The sequence below is a fragment of the Aulostomus chinensis genome, chromosome 20 (assembly GCF_037954235.1).
Source record: "Aulostomus chinensis isolate RoL2024-O1b breed Wild chromosome 20, RoL_Achi_v1.0, whole genome shotgun sequence".
In the NCBI taxonomy this organism is placed as follows: domain Eukaryota; kingdom Metazoa; phylum Chordata; class Actinopteri; order Syngnathiformes; family Aulostomidae; genus Aulostomus; species Aulostomus chinensis.
In genome coordinates, this window is record NC_141339.1 from 24,228,677 (window position 1) to 24,245,420 (window position 16,744).

At 47.2% G+C, this 16,744-nt stretch overlaps 1 protein-coding gene across 4 annotated transcripts in view; it reads right to left on the reverse strand.

Moving 5' to 3' along the window:
• The window catches only part of hivep2a (HIVEP zinc finger 2a), an 88,725-nt gene that overhangs the window by 59,373 nt on the left and 12,608 nt on the right, over positions 1-16,744 (reverse strand). The window contains exon 1 of one of the 4 annotated variants that reach the window (XM_086189513.1): positions 16,370-16,470. The exons of 2 other annotated variants lie outside the window; for them this stretch is intronic. The gene's annotated coding sequence lies outside the window, so the exon portion shown is untranslated. Of the gene's footprint in view, positions 1-110; positions 451-16,369; positions 16,471-16,744 lie in introns of those variants that run through there. One more of the 4 variants, XM_086189512.1, reaches the window with a different exon arrangement.

The following is a 16,744-nucleotide window of genomic DNA, read 5'->3' on the forward strand; positions in this document are numbered from 1 at the left end:
GATAGATAGATAGATAGATGATAGATAGATAGATGATAGATAGATAGATAGATAGATAGATAGATAGATAGATAGATAGATGATAGATAGATAGATGATAGAGGACTAACCTGGACATCTCTCCATTTCTATGACTGAAAGCATTCCTCCGTTTTCCTCCATTGCCACGGTAACAGACACACTGATCGCTGACCCTCTCACACACACTTTCTCTTTCTCTTCCTCTCTTTCACACACACACACATACAAACACATACACACACAGTGTGTGTTTAAACTCCCATTATGCCCAGTTCATCAGCAGCTATTCATCCATCTGCTCTTTACTGCGTCCATCACTCTCTGTGTTTACATCCAAGTGTGCTCACTCGTTTACCAAGCAGGCGTGTGTCAGAAGGTGGCTGTGTGTGTGTGTGTGTGTGTGTGTGTGTGTGTGTGTGTGTGTGTGTGTGTGTGCGTGTGTGTGTGTGTACAGCAGAGTGGGAGCCCTAGAGAAACACTCCTCTTGCCACAGGAGTAAAGCCCAGGCATGACGCAGAGCCAGAAATAGATGGAGGGGCCAGGAGAGGGGGGCAGCACCAGCCAACACATAAGAGACTTTTGCAGTGACGCATTCACACACACACATTTACACTCACGCACACTTACAGAATGTGGATGTATGAGAAATATATAAAAGTAAAAACAGCTTGTGGTTCATTGTGTCACTGATTTGAAGTGATTCATAAATAGAGTTGTGGTGACCCTTTAAGAAACAACCCACGACTTTAGATGAAGTATTTAAACTTGGATCAACGTCCTCAGGCAGTCCCTTTCACTCCCTGGATAAGTTGTTGTTGTTGGAGGCTTTTTCTAACTTTGTTAGCTGACATTAGCTTCGCATCAACCCTCATTATATTCATGAGGAAAAAGTCAGTTTAATATATTCGTCCACCAAACCTGGACTCACACGAGGCTCATGTGACGAAGAGGAACGACAAGTCAGAACCAAAGTGGGATCCAGGTGTCCTGAGGCTGAGTCAGCAAACAAGTCCGCTAACGTTAGCTAGCTAACTGTGTAACAACAGCCAGCCGCAACAAGAGACGCTAACAGACCATCAGGAAACTCCTCGTCTTCCAACTCGCCTCCACCAGCTTTCTGGGAACGAGTCAGGAACATTTCAGAACATTTTCTCCATCGAATATGAGCCAGTTCAAGGCCCCGCCCCTTTTACCACTGACAGTTCAGGGTGATTGACCAGCTTATATTGAGATACGGTGGGTTGATGAAATTCAGGGTTTCTTAAAGCAACAAATACAAACGGATTCATTTTTTTTGACGTACGTTGTTGAACAAGTGAATGATGTGAGCAGCCATGTCATCATTTTTAATTTCAGCTCCATGATTAAGTTCTAGTAGCTGCAAACACACATGGCTAAACACACACGCATGGAAACGATGACACATGCTGCACATAAACACACAATCGTGAGGACACACACGCACGCACACACACACACACACACACACACACACACACACACACCATCTTCCACCGGGAATATCTCTGCTGCAGTGAGACACTACATATTGTTTGAGTTGATATTATTCATGCAGCGACCTGCAGGTCAGTGCTGGTTGTGTGTGTGCGTGTGTGTGTGTGTGTGTGTGTGTGTATAACACAGTGTTGTATATTTGCAAGCCTCAGCACTATGCAGCTTGATTTAACATGGATGTATTCATTATGAATCGCCACACAGAACTACATTTATGAATTATGTACACGTGCAGCCGGCTCTCTAAAAATACCTCTTCTTCTGTTCTCCTCGGCAATACACAAATATTCATGTTATTATCAACAGTTTTAACTTTAAAACACAGGTGTGACTCACCCATGTGAGAAGATGGAGAATTATTAAGTGCACAAAATTAATAAATGGCACACATGAATTCAAACAACATGTCATTAAATATCCTCCCATGTGGTGCGAGGGCAGAGGTCTGCTAGCCGTTAGCAGCAGCCCTGCTAATGCTACCTTAGGAGGGCTGTAGTTTGCTGCCAGTCTGACCCTGGTTTAGGAGTTCGGGGTGGGAATAGAACCGACTGTAACAACGGCGCTGTTAACCAAGACGTAGTCCAGTTACCAGAACAACTTTGCAGTCCAAGTGTACATGTCACCACTATTTCAGTCATTCTGGAGTGCTAGCATTAGGCTACGTCCCCTCTCGCTACATCAACCTCTGAGTTGCTAGCTAGCAAGCTGGCAAGTAGCAACGTCCACACTGAAGATGGGGAGTCCTGACAAATTCTCAAATTGTAGGTCCATTATATTCCCCAACATTATTTGGCAAGGCCTCTGTTGCTTCATCCCAGGCTTCGCACCACCCACAATGAATATGATTGGCTCACAGGAATACAAACAAACCAGAGTATTTGTTCTATTATTGAAGAAGAAGTTATGCAATTATGTTCTATTATGCACTTGCAAATAAGAGAGATTACAACGCTAAACATAACATTCTGACAAAAACCAGGGAACGCCACTGTGATCCGCCAGCTCCTCGGAGGAAAACTACCACTCATGTGTGAAAGAAAAAACTTGTAGGTAAACAAATGACTTCATTGGACCGACGATCATCACGACGACGGAGGCCACGAGCCGGAACCTCCTCTTACAGCTGTTGAACTACAAATGTGGCTGGAGCTTTTTGACCTCTTGCTTTCTTCTCCATGCACATTGGAAGTTGGTGAAGTTGTGCCAGGAAACCCATGTTGCTTCTACAACAGCAGCTCAGAAATCTTCCGTCCGTCTCATCTTAAAATCTCAGTTTGTTGATTAGTTTCTCTAAATTCACCAAAATGAGAAGAAGACGAAGAAGAAGAAGAAGACGAAGAAGAAGAAGATGAGGAAGAAGAATAAGTGGAATCCTATAATGGCTCAGTATCAGACTCCAGCTGCTGCCGCAGACTGCACATGGCTACGCTATCTAACTAGGCCAGATAGATGTCTGTTCCCTCCGAAGCATTCAGTGCACATTTATAATTCAGACCTTTATTGTTAAGCTATCACACACACAGACTCATAACTGTACACACACACACACACACACACACACACACGGGCGAGAGACTGCTAGTTATGAAACAGCTGTTGAGTCGAGGACTCCATACGTATCAGAGTGGTGAGAGAGCAGCTTACATAAAAACTTGAACATATCTGGACTGCTCTCAATCTTAAAATATATAATCCGCCTTGTTAGGATCACTTGACATGAGGCGCAGAGAGAGGAGAAGGAGGAGGAGGGGGCGGAGGGGGAGGAGGAGGAAGCATCAGCTGTCAATTGCTCTTAATGTTCAACAACTACAGTTCCCAGAGTGCCTCGCTGTTCCTGATGAGCCTCACGCTGAGCATGAGATGAGCAAACGTAGTTGTTTAAATGTTAAAGGAACGAGTTATCATTGCCCCGACCCTCCAGACCTCTGAGCGTGTCAGACGAATACTGCAGCTGTGCTTGTACTACTACTACTACTACTACTACTACTGTTCATGTACATTTGAACCACCTTTTCATGAGAATGTTGGCGTTATCCCACAAATCCATGGTTGCTTTTATCTCACTAAACATACAATTAGCTAACCTAAGCTGTTGTGGCTGTGGACCACGAACTATGACATCACTACAGCAGGCCACCCCCCCCCCCCACCCTGATTCACCCGCGTGGTCCGCAGTTCGTCATGTTAGCCATCACAGCTCGTGCGCCTCTGCTAATGGAGCTCGTTAGCGTGCCGGACCTGCTCCCAGGTGGTCAGAGCTCATCATCTCAGCGCTGCCACGCTCAGACCCACATTGATAAATCATCCCAAAATCTACGGCTAGCTGGGACGTGTCAGTCGTGGTAAAAACCAACAGCTGTGGCGCACAAACGATAGCTGGTCATTGACATCATCAGACTGACTGGCTTCAAGCAGAACTCTCACTCAAAGTTGAACATTCCACAAGCGCAAAGAGGCAGAACGCATCGTTCCCATCGTTCCCATCGTTCCCTGTGGTCGCGCTGTTCACACCACGTTGCCTGCAAAAGACGTGAATTCAAGTCTTTCTATTGACATTATACATCATTCAATCGTGCAAATACATCTTGACTTTTGGCGTGAGCGTGACCTTCGAGAGCTGAGCTCGCTAGCTAGTTTATCACAAATAGTGTCAGGGGTATTAGCATACCTCCGTTAAAAGTCCTGTTAAAGTACCGTCTCCTGTATTTATACACACTAAACTGCAATAATAAGAACACCTTGCAGCAGCATGATGATCTTATTCGTGGTATTCAAGGCTGTTCTCTTCTTGGTTTCATGTAGAAAATTCAGGAATGACTTGAAATACAGAATGTTTTCTCTCAGGTTGTTGCCTAAATTTAACCACGCCCCCTTTAGCTGTGGCAGACCAACCTCTGCTGCCTGTCAGGGGCGGAATGTCCTCCCAGAACGTGTATTTAGAATCTCTGCATACTGTAAAATACACGCTGAGGTTGATCTGGCGTGACTGCATGAACTCATTTGGCAGCAGCCTGAATGTAACTGCCGTCCATTTGTATGTAAAAGTGGCAGCTTTAACATGCACACAGACTCAGAAGCACATAAACATTTAAAAATACACAGCCACACGCAACAGTGGATGCCTGTGCTAGCATGGCCATAAACACACACACACACACACACACACACACACACACACACAAAAACACACACACACACACTATAAATGACAGAGCTGTCAGTAGCTTTAGGAAAACAGCAGAGAAAATGCAAGGTATGCAATTTCCACAGTTTACATACAGCAGCAGCATGGAAATGAGTCCAAAAACAGGGTGCTCCCCGAGGCGACACCCACACGGGACCCACACGGGAAATAAGCAGGGCTGCACTGACTCACACTTGGCTCGCCTGCACGGTGGTTCAACTACTCTTTTTTTTTGTTTTCCCAAAAGAACCGATAAAAAGAGTTGCATGATGGGAAATTAGCATTGACCCTTGCTTTGTGAACAAGGGCTAATCAAAACCACGAGGCTGTCCTGGGGTTACAACTCTCCCCTTTCACCACAGTCAAAGAGAAAACTCATTGCATGGTCAGCTAGAAGTGAGGAGCGCTAGCAAGGAGCGCTACTGAGGAGTGCTGGTTGAGTGAGGTTTTGGTTTCTATGACAACAAATGAGAGTTTACCTAATGTTCAACCACGACAGAGACATTTAAGCTGGCAGCAAATTTTGGTTTGTTTTGGCAGTTTAGAGTTGTCAGACCTGGCATCAGCTAGCATACCTCGCTATTGACCATGCTAGCATACCTGCTAGCATACCTGCCTACTCACCAGTCGATCAATGCTGATGTTCAGGACTTGAAAACAACCTCACATGGGGGAGTCAAGTTGAGGTTTGTCACTGGCGTGAATCTGTGGTGAAATGAGATGTCAGCTCCAGCTAGCAGGGGCAGCTAAGCTAACTTAGCATCCCTCGCTCCTCATGGTTAACATGACAGCAGGTTTGGTGGCCAAATGGTTAGCTTTATCTAGATGTAACAACCATGTTAGGGAGTTAAACACCTACATTCTCTCCTGAAGATACTTCAAATGTACATAAACAATCTTCCAACAGCAGTATTCCTGCGCGAAAGAGGTGAATACACAAAAGTTTCCCAGCAGCCAAACTCATGCAAATAATTGGGATGGGAAAAAAAGATTCTGGACACCAATCATCAACTCTCAGGGATCAAAATAAATCAGCAAACTTTAGACTGTCATCGACAAATCTGGCAATTCTCTGATCAGAACTTCAGTACTGCCACTGGACCTTAGAATGACGACCACCTTCAACTGAGCTGATTGTGGGTATGACAGCAATCGTGTCCCAAGTGTGTTTGCATGCTTCAGCAACAGAGAGAGAGAGAGAGAGAGAGAGAGAGAGAGAGAGAGAGAGAGAGAGAAAGGGAGAGAGAAAGAGAGAGAAAAAGAGAGGGAGAGAGAAAGAGAGAGAGAGAGAGAAAGAGAGAAAAAGAGAGGGAGAGAGAAAGAGAGAGAGGGAGAGAGAGAGAGGGAGAGAGAGAGAGAGAAAGGGAGAGAGAAAGAGAGAGAAAAAGAGAGGGAGAGAGAAAGAGAGAGAGAGAGAGAGAAAGAGAGAAAAAGAGAGGGAGAGAGAAAGAGAGAGAGGGAGAGAGAGAGAGGGAGAGAGAAAGAGAGGGAGAGAAAGAGAGGGAGAGAGAGAGGGAGAGAGAGACAGAAAAAGAGAGAGATAGAGAGAGAGAGAGAGAGGGAGAGAGAGAGAGGGAGAGAGAAAGAGAGAGAAAAAGAGAGGGAGAGAGAAAGAGAGAGAGAGAGAGAAAGAGAGAAAAAGAGAGGGAGAGAGAAAGAGAGAGAGAGAGAAAGAGAGAAAAAGAGAGGGAGAGAGAAAGAGAGAGAGAGAGAAAGAGAGAGAGAGATAGAGAAAAAGAGAGGGAGAGAGAGAGGGAGAGAGATAGAGAGAGAGAGAGAAAGAGAGAGAGAGAAAGAGAGACACAGAAAGAGAGAGAGAGAGAGAGAAAGAGAAAGACAGAGAGAAAGAGTGAGAGAGAGAAAGAGAGAGATAGAGAGAGAAAGAGAGAGAAAGAGAGAGAGAAAGAGAGAGAGAAAGAGAGAGAAAGAGCGAGAGAGAGAAAGAGAGAGATAGAGAGAGAAAGAGAGAGAAAGAGAGAGAGAGACAGAGTGAGAGAGAGAAAGAGAGAGATAGAGAGAGAGAAAGACAGAGAGAAAGACAGAGAGAAAGAGAGAGAGAGAAAGAGAGAGAGAGAGAAAGAGAGAGAGAGAAAGAGAGAGAGAGAGAAAGAGAGAGAAAGAGCGAGAGAGAGAGAAAGAGCGAGAGAGAGAAAGAGAGAGAGAGAGAGAAAGAGCACTTCAGCCTCAAAGCCGCAGGGGGAACCATTTGAGTGTTATGCAACTGAGCCCTGCCAACACACACACACACACACACACACACACACACACACACACACACACACACACACACACACACACACACACACAGGCCAGCTGTCCCTGTTCCAGCAGTGAAAACTATCTCTGTGTCTATTTGTCTATCTCTGCCCTGCTGCCTTCCTCTCTCTCCTCCGCTATCTCACCGTATCTCGCTCATCTCGTTGGTCCAAAAGGCCAAAACCATGTGACCAGGCTGCTCAGGTCCCTCTGGCTCTCACCCGCTTTGGTTTTGGCCCCTTTGCTTCCAGGGAAGGGAGAATCATACTAAACTATTATATTTAGACAACATGGTTTCCACATCGCCGTGGCAACACTTTGGGAAAGTCCTTCTCTGGCTCCATGCATCAGTGGTGGACTGGTTTGGTGAGGAGGACCAGAACTACAGAAGGTCAGCGGGGGGTCAACTGTCTTTCATCTCCATCGCTGTGAGAATGACCCACACATGCCGTCACTGAAATTCCGAGATGGAGACAAACGTTGTGTTTTCAAAGGGAATGTTGTGTTGCCAGGTCGTGTTTTAAGAGCCGTTTGTCTGCAAAAACTATGAGGATGATTTTCATCAAACAGGAGGAAGGGGCGGAGCCTGCAACAAGGAGGAGCCATTATGTGTGAGGTCACATGAGTTATAGCGCCACCTGTTGGCACAAGGAAATGACAATGTTTTTAAACATGGCTATCGTCCTCCTTGGACACCCAAAATCGCCCCATAGAGTGCACTGCTTCCTTTACCTCTCCCTCGCTGTCCACCCTCTCCTTCTTCCCTCTCCTCACACCATCTCTTTCACAACGTCACTCTACGGGGTCTCATGATGTCCACCACACCCCCCGGGGGGGGGGGCACATACACATATGCACATGTCTTGGCTTGACTATCTAACAAGCTAACAACTGGCGTTAGCTTGGCTCAGCTAACGTGGAGGTGGTTGACATAAGTCTGATGGAGCGTTAGGGGGGGCCTTCCCACTCTCACATACCTTTCGCAGCAGGCTGAATGAAGGCTGAGCTCAAACCCTCCAGCTGCTCTCATTAAAACTGCACACACACACACACACACACACACACACACACACACACACACACACACACACACACACACACACACACGCCGCAGTGGGCGGCCACTCAGCTACAGCTGACAACAGCGGGTGACGTCAGCTCTTAAAGGTTACCGTCGAGTCTCCTCAGATCCAGCATGAACAGACACAAAAAAAAACAGTGTTTACACTAAACATCCAATCATTAATGAGTCAGATGTCAACACAAAGGTTCACTCCAACTTTAATTCCACAAAATCACCACAAATCATCCGTCAACCTCACTGCTGCCCGAGAAACCGCACCTACAGCGCCACAGTGGAGGAAACATGCGAAGAGACCACACGGAGCAAAGGACAAAGATTTTCAACATAAGCACTGATGACCACTTCCTGTTGGACTACAAACATATCTCCTCCCTGACATGACCACTTCCTGTTGGACTACAAACGCACGTCCTCCCTGACATGACCACTTCCTGTTGGACTACAAACGCACCTCCTCCCTGACATGACCACTTCCTGTTGGACTACAAACGCACCTCCTCTCTGACATGACCACTTCCTGTTGGACTACAAACACACCTCCTCCCTGACATGACCACTTCCTGTTGGACTACAAACGCACCTCCTCCCTGACATGACCACTTCCTGTTGGACTACAAACGCACCTCCTCCCTGACATGACCACTTCCTGTTGGACTACAAACGCACCTCCTCCCTGACATGACCACTTCCTGTTGGACTACAAACGCACCTCCTCCCTGACATGACCACTTCCTGTTGGACTACAAACGCACCTCCTCCCTGACATGACCACTTCCTGTTGGACTACAAACGCACCTCCTCCCTGACATGACCACTTCCTGTTGGACTACAAACACACCTCCTCCCTGACATGACCACTTCCTGTTGGACTACAAACACACCTCATCCCTGACATGACCACTTCCTGTTGGACTACAAACGCACCTCCTCCCTGACATGACCACTTCCTGTTGGACTACAAACACACCTCCTCCCTGACATGACCACTTCCTGTTGGACTACAAACACACCTCATCCCTGACATGACCACTTCCTGTTGGACTACAAACACACCTCCTCCCTGACATGACCACTTCCTGTTGACTACAAACACACCTCCTCCCTGCTGCTTCTGTCAATCAGCAACGATCAGCACTGTTTTCTACTTCATGATATCGTCACTGGCGGATGTTCCATGTTAATTTACAGCAGTTTCTTAAATTTGGTTTCTGAAACACAAAGAGAGAGTCGGCCTCTAAGTTTGAGCGTCTGTCCAAACATTTCTGTGCCGGCCAGCCCAGGCTTGCCCCACCAGGCTAAAATTATTCAGGGCTGTCCCTACGGACAGTCCAGCTATGTGTCTGTTCCAGAGAAGCTGCTTTGGTTCCATCAGGGGTGTCCAGTTTAGTGTTACACAAGCTATGGAACACACACACACACACACACACACACACACACACACACACACACACACAAAAACACATACACACGCGCGCGCACACACACACACACACCCACATGTAGTGTGATAAATAGTATGTCAGGGTTAAGAGTGTAGAGCTGTCAGTTCCAGCTGACTGAGTCCAAGCCAACCCTCCAACCACAGAGACCAGTGAGTCCCTGCATTTACTGGTCACATTTACTGTTTCACCAGCTAAATACAGAACATGGTGGAAATAGCTGGACTCCTGCTGGTTCCGTCAGACCGTTTAAACCCCCTGAATAAAAGGCTTGCCAGGATGGAATATCTTTCAGAACCTTTTACATTTCAGTCTGGTTTGAGTGACATGTCTCAGCCTGCTGTCAATGCGCTGAGAGACAGACAGACAGACAGACAGACAGAGCTTTTAGCTGTCTCAGAGATGACGGTTGCTTTTCTCCCATCAGTGAACGTGTTGGCGGGACGTGAGAAGTCATAAGCAGAACCAAGAGCGGAAACCCAACAGGAGAACTGCTTCAAGCGACTCCAGCATGATGAAGAAATCTTTTATCTGCCTTGTCACACCTGATCCTGGATCAGTTTCCAGTGAAAAATCTCTGGCAGTGCAAAGATCTTGCCTTCAAAATAAAAGCAGCCCTTGCTTGTCATTGCTGCCATCATACTGGTGTGAAGGTAAAGCTTGACTGCGTTGATTTTCGGGGTTTAATTGACGTGTTTGTTTTCAACCCAGAGGACTTTCCAATCGAAGTCTCGACTCACTCAAACCTCTGGAGGAGGCGTGTTGAGGAAGAATTCTTCAGATCAGTTGGTAATTGATTGTTTTGATTGACAAGATGCATCAGTTATCGTCAGAGAATCGATCGTTCCTCGTCCATGTTCAGTTGGCTGGTGTCAGCAGCTCGCCTGCTCCACGGCGGTCTCTCTGTCACACATTAGATGGTAACTCAGTTCCAGACGTCCTCTGGAGCTCCAGGCCCTTTGCCCTCCCTCCCCTGCCCTCAACTTTGTCCGACACATTATTTTGCATTTTCATGTAAAACAGGAGAGCCGTGATGGCACTTTGGGTAAAGAGAATGTTTTAGTTTCAGTGGGGGGGTTTCCCCCCCGGCGTACAGGAGGAGCAGCTGCCCGGCCGGCGCTCTGTGTGTACTTCTGTCAGTCAGCGTGCCAGCGGTTCGTTAACTAATTAGAGAGCTCATTTATCTCATTAGTCTCTGATTGATCTGCCAGCTGATGGACTGGCAACCCAGCGGCACTGTGTGTGTGTGTGTGTGTGTGTGTGTGTGTGTGTGTGTGTGTGTGTGTGTCTGCTGTACATCAGACAGAGAGGGCTAATCAATATTAACAACACGGGGAAGAGTTTAACTTACATAACCTCATTATCTGGCACCCGCTGCACTGTGTGTGTGGGGGGCATGGTGGAGGTGGTGGGGGGGGGGTGTTGGTGGAGGTTGTTGCGGGGTGGGGGGGGGGGGGTTGTTCAAGCATTTCACCAATGTCACCAGAAGGGCAGCCGTCCACTTAGTGGCAGGAAAGTAGCTCAGATAGCAAGCTGGCTAGCAGGAAAGCTAGCAGGCAGACAGGTGCTGTCTGGTCGCTGCACAGCTGGGGTTTTTTATGTCCTACAAGTTGTGGATCAGTTGTCACATGATCGTTGGCCTCAGCTGAGTCAAAGTCAAGAGTCAAGCAGCTCAGAGGGACAAACCCTCAGGTTTTCTTTTAGCTGAACTGTTATGAAAAAAAATCTTCATTTAAAAGAGAAAAATTGAACATTTAGAATAAAGAAATTATGTTGAAATTTGAAGCTTTGATGATGTTTGATGATTTTAGGTAATATACACACACACGTATACACACACATGTATACACACACACACGTATACACACACACACGTATACACACACGTATACACACACACACGTATACACACACACGTATACACACACACACGTATCCACACACACACGTATACACACACACGTATACACACACACGTATCCACACACACACGTATACACACACGTATACACACACACGTATACACACACACACGTATACACACACACGTATCCACACACACGTATCCACACACACACGTATACACACACACACGTATCCACACACACACGTATACACACACGTATGCACACACACGTGTATACACACACACGTATACACACACACGTATACACACACGTATGCACACACACGTGTATACACACACACGTATACACACACACGTATACACACACGTATGCACACACACGTATACACACACACACGTATACACACGTGTATGCACACACACGTGTATACACACACACACGTATACACACACACGTATACACACACACACACACACACACACACACGTATCTCCTGTTCTCTCCAGACCTCTCAGTGACGCTCGGTGTTCTGCTGCGTTCTCTGAACTGCTGGTTCTACTGACAGAGGCTCCCTGGCCAGGTCCTCTTTAATTCTGCAGTTCTTTTCTCAGATGTGTTTGGCACCAGCGCCCAGCGATGACTTACATCCTGAGTGCTCCATGCCAGACAAACACGAACTCAGCTGACGAGTCACCCGCCGCTTCCCGGCAAAACCCCTCATAACAAAACAGGTTGTTTACCATCAGAACAGGAATCCGGGATTCAGGAACCTGGACAACTGGCAGCGTGTCCGGAAAGCGTCGTTAAAACAGTGTGGGAACTTTTCTTTTTTTTTGTATTTGTTTCTGTCTGAGCTGTCCTGCAGAACCAGAGTCCAGCAGCCAGCCGTCCTCTCAGCGGCTCTACGGCTCTGTCCGCTGGGAGCACCTGACAGTCCCTCGTCATCGTCACCTGACATGCAGAGCGGCTTTGTGTTTCCGAGACGTGGTTTTCTGCCTGGTTCCAACCAAACAACCACCTCTCTCACACAAGCCTGGTTCCTACACCAGTACCAGTCCCCTCGAAACCCACCAAGATCCACGGTCAGGTCACAGTGCCTGGTCACCAACTCTCCAGGTCGTCTGCGGTCATCCAGGTCTCCTTGATCCAGACGGAGGATCAGGGATGCGCTGACACTTGGACTGGAGATTAAAACTAAGTGGAACACGAGCGGTTCGTCCTCAGTCGTCATGACTGGAAGTGGAACACATCTTCATGAGCACGAGAAACACGTTCATGTACTTGAAAGGCACGATGCCGTCACGTGCTGTCAGGGGGGTTCCAGGGCTGGACTGGGACTGCCAGACCTGGAACCTTTACAGGGTCTATGATTGTCCTGCGTCTCTATGGAAACAACAGTCACATGACAAGAAGTAGTGAGAACTCCGACATGTCTTTAGTGCAGTAGAACACAGTTGAGTTGCCTCTCTCTCTCTCTCCCTCTCTCTCTCTTTCTCTCACTGCCCCGTTCACCTTTAACTTCATGATGCAACAGCTCAGGGAAGGCAAGGAGAGGCCAAACTCTACAAACCCTTCCTCCTCCACACACACACACACACACACACACACACACACACACACACACACACACACACACACACACACGCCTCGAAGCTTTCTGTGTTGCCGCTGCAGCGTTCAGCATCAAATATGCATCAAATTATATAAGTGAGGCTCTTATGTAAGTGGCTGGGTCTCTGCTGTGTTTTCATGCTGAGGTCTTGGGTTAATGAAGCCGTCTTTGCAGGGCAAAACACTGAAACAGAAGGAGGAGGGAGGGGGAGGAGCTAACTATAATCAGCAGCATCCGAGGAACGAGAGGAGGGGAGATGCTGTGACTGTGGCGCTGGTCACTTCCGACCGCCATCCTTGCCCTCCGTTAACCACCTGCTCATTACAACCAACGACCTTGAACCTGGATTGTGACGTCGTAACTCGGTTAACATCTCTAGGTTTCCCTCGTGGTGGCAGTTGGAGCCTCTCTGATGATGTCAGCTGTCCCTGAAGAGTTTCTTGTCAGAAAAGTTCAAACTCCAATTCCGTAAACAAGCATCATGTTGATCAGCTTACTGTCGTGACGTCACAGCACGGGTGAGGCGTCGAGGACTGAAGTTCAGCCCACGCCGCTCCTCTCTCTATCTCAGCCTCATCACGTTCACTGACTGCTGATGATTTGGCGTTCAGTGTCCTGACTGGACTCTGCTGGACCAGCAACGGCCCTGACCAACCAGGGGCAATAAAGTTGTGTTCGTCAAAGACATTCAATCTGATAATGTAGATTTGCCGTTTGGCCCCGTGACTCAACATCAGCAGAGTCGTTCTGGAGGTACAACAGCTCGTGTTTTAGCCGCAACGCTACATCCTCAGCCTCACTCGCCTCGCACTCCACCATTTTATAGTTGCACAGCTTCTCTGTGTTCAGGTCCGAAGTTGAGATTCTAATTCGGAGCCTCAGTCGTAACCTTGAATTGATGAGACAAACCTTTCCCAGAGTGGAGACTGTCAGGCTGGTAGGTGGAGCCCCGAATCACTAGCGCCCCTGCTGGCAGACTGTAAAGATGCAGATCTGCACTTCAATCTCTTTGCAAACATAAAAACACAGAAAATAACTCAACACACACACACTCAGACACACACAGACAGGCTGTTCATGAACCCACTCACACTCCCGTCAGGTTTTCTCTCCTCACCAAAACCAAACACTGTAATTTATCCGCGTGGTTCTCTCTGGCCGACCTCAGGCCGTTAAAGGTTTCCCGGTCGGTTTGCGGCTGAGCTGTGGATTCCAGTGCCGGGCAGAGAGGCGGCTCTGTGGTGGCACATTGCTGGGCTATATGAGCTGTGTGTGTGTGTGTGTGTGTGTGTGTGTGTGTGTGTGTGTGTGTGTGTGTGTGTGTTTAAGTTCTGATGAGCTGAAGGATTCCAGCAGAAACATTTTAACTCTTCCAACGTCTGTAGAAACAGACTCAGCGCCCACTGGATGAGTGTTCCAGGTTAGCACGATGCTAGCTAGCTGACACCTGGATGATTGGAGGTTGTGATGTCATGTCGTCAGCATCAGGACGCCATCTAACACCAGCATAACTCAGCAGCATGCAATCAGTCCTTCAAACATTATAATGCCTGACCAAGTAGTGCTCATATTAAAGAGACAGAAAGAAAGCGCCGTGAGCTGGCTCCGCCTCCTAAAGGTCCCTCTTCCATGAAACCAAACTGTGTTCTCAAAATATGTTCTGAGGGAAACAAATTTAATTGCAAACGTTGAAATCCGATGGCATTGTTGCTATAGTTACAGTTCAATCTGGTATTTTAGTAGATTGTGGGTTTAGACACAGAATTATGTGGCCAGTAGGTGGCAGTGCGCCTCATCCATCAACAAAAACACAATAAATCAACTTCTGGAGTGTCATGTGAGCTTGCAGGCTCCTCGTCAGTCACACTGGTGCGAGCAGGGGGAGATGCTGGACGTTCAAATGAAAGAACTCAAGAAAAAATAACAACATCCAACAATGATATTGTTGGTTTGAGCTCCACGCTACAGCGGAGCTGCATTTTTTCACATTTTCAAATTTTCCTCATCTTCAGCTTCCATCAGGGCTTTTGTAAACGAAAAAGAACCCGATGACTTCAAGAACCTTTTCATCGTAGCTTGAATGTATTTTATTAACATTCACAGTCTTTAATGCAAATATTTGGACTTGCAACAGTCATGTGATTCTGCCCTGTGGAACTGCAGCTCTCTGAGATGAAACTGTCTGAGCCGCGTCCCGGCGTTCATTCCAACCCCTAACGTGCTTTACTTTCATGCCAACAATCAAGATTTGTGAAGAAACGTCTTCATATGTACTTTTTTTTTAAATGTAGATTATCTGAATATATTTGCATAGATATTTCTGGGCCTCAGCTAAACGTGTTTAAAATCCAGAGGGAATTAGAACGATAGAGGACAGAGCAACACTTAGTGATGATGCCACACACACACACACACACACACACACACACACACACACACACCTGACAGCTGTGTCTGATCCTCCGGTGTAGCTGAAGTTAGCACACAAGTCCAACATCATCCAGTTGTCAGGCAAATCCGTGAGTGTGTGTTTTTGTGTCGGCAGGGATGGAAACACACACCCGCCACAAAACAAGCATCTAAACGTCTTTTAATTTCCTCGCCTGCATTGTTGTCAGTTGAAAGAGTGAACGTGAAGAGAAAGACCGCGAGGCTGACAGCCAGGACGACAAGCAGGAGGACCTATGATGAATCTTGTAGGAGGTTCTTTTGCTGCTTCAGGATGAAAGACGAGATGAAGAGTGGAAGGAGGAAGAGGAGAAGGGAGCGGTTAGAAAGGAGAAAGCTGGGAGGAAATCAGCAAAACGTGCAAGTACAGAGAAGAATGAGACGATGAGGAGACGTGTCTTGACCTCACTAAGATCTTTTGCCCTCCTGCCTCCCTTCATTGTCACCCCAGAACGCAGGAAGAGCCAGTCATGTGCATTTAGCTTGAAGCTAATAGAGCCTGGTGGCTAATAACAGTTAAACTGTCCACAAAATGTCCGTTAACAAACTGTCCAGGTCATCTGGTACAATCTAGGTCTCCTTAATCCAGCCAGACGATCGGTCATCTACACTTTGACTAAAGCTAAATGCTAACCAACAAGAGCGTTTCTGGTTGAGGCTGGCTAAGGGTCTCCTTTAGCTTCAAGCTAGTAAATCAGGATACAAGACTCAAATGACTTTTACTGCGTACTTGGAGCACGAAACAAACAAACAAAAAACCTTAGCAGGTGAAGCATCACTTTAACAATGAATACTACTGGGGATACTACGAACATTACAGATGTTTTTCAAGGTATTTCTACTTCACTAAACATAGAACAGTAGACGAGCCAAAGTTTTGTTCTCAGCATCTTAATCCTTTGACAGAAGTGAAACATGTTGAGTAAAGTTTCATCCTTTTACCTGCCAGGAACGTCTCGCCCTGCCCGACCCAGCCAGGAGCTTCCTGCTGGACGCTACCTGGCTGGGAGCTGTTCGCCCCGCCCTCCTCCAGGGTTCACCCACGTTTCTCCACACTTAAACGCTTGTGACTGCACAGAAGACAGACCAGATTTACTTCTCCTCTTTGAAGCGCTAATTCTTTGCCTGCTCAGCCGCTCCTTGGCGCTAACTGTTGTTAGCATGTGCTAATCCGCAGGCGTGTGATGGACGGGAAGTGCTAGCCAGCTGTGCTAGCTTTTAAGCCCTAATACCCTGAGAGTGAGTGAGGGAGCTAGCGTGGAGCTTATCAGTCCTAATGCCATGCATATGAAGTTAGCTCCAGAGATGGCTAGCAGC